Here is a 929-nt window from a genome sequence, read left to right on the forward strand (position 1 = left end):
CTTATGCAAATTCTCTTTGCTTTTTACAGTAATGGGCTCATACAGTATTTGTCCTTCAGTGATTGACTTATTTTGCTCAGCATAATGTCCTCCAGGCTTATCCACGTTGTGAGATGATTCATGTATCCTTCATTGTGCATTAATGTAGCATAGTATTCCATTGTGTGAATGTACCATAATTTGGCTCCATTCATCCATTGATGGGCATTTAGGTATTCTTTTTAAGGGTACCAATATAGATCTCTTTTTTTTTTTTTTTTCCAGTTCTTTCAGTGCTGCTTCAACTCCTTCCTTCAATAGCATTTGTTCTTGATCATATGTCACTTCCTGAAATAGAAGACCATCCACCAATTATTTTCACTACAGTGACTCTGCATATTCCTTCCATCTTCTTTTGATGTTTCCTGCATCAGTCAATATTTTGCCCATAGAATTTTTCAACATTGCAACTGGAGGATTGAATTGTTTCTTCAGTACTTTCAGCTTGAGAAATGCTAAGCGTGTTCTTTCCTTTTGGTTTTCTAACTCCAGGTCTTTGCATATATCATTGTAATAATTTACTTTATCTTCTAGAGCTGCTCTTTGAAATCTTCTGTTCAGCTTTTTTATCTTGTTGTTTCTTCCATTTGCTTAAGCTACTCTCCACTGGTCTTTTCTTCCTTTCCTTTTTTTTTTTTAAATACTGAATAACAGTTACTAAAAAAGCAAGATCTTGACATAAGGGTATTTTTGAAGTGATGGAAAATTGTATATCATGATTTACTGGTGGTTATGCAATTGCCTAACCTTACCAAACTTCATGCTTAAGCAGATTGAATTTTATTATATGTAACTTCCTCTCAATAAAGTTGTTTACAAAAGAACTTTGTTGAACATACTCAATTCAATTTTTGCCAGACTGCTCCACTTAACACGAAATAGTACTAAGT

This window comes from Orycteropus afer, unplaced genomic scaffold, assembly GCF_000298275.1.
Source record: "Orycteropus afer afer isolate SDZICR_OR568_19922 unplaced genomic scaffold, OryAfe1.0 scaffold00963, whole genome shotgun sequence".
Classification (NCBI taxonomy): Eukaryota; Metazoa; Chordata; class Mammalia; order Tubulidentata; family Orycteropodidae; genus Orycteropus; species Orycteropus afer.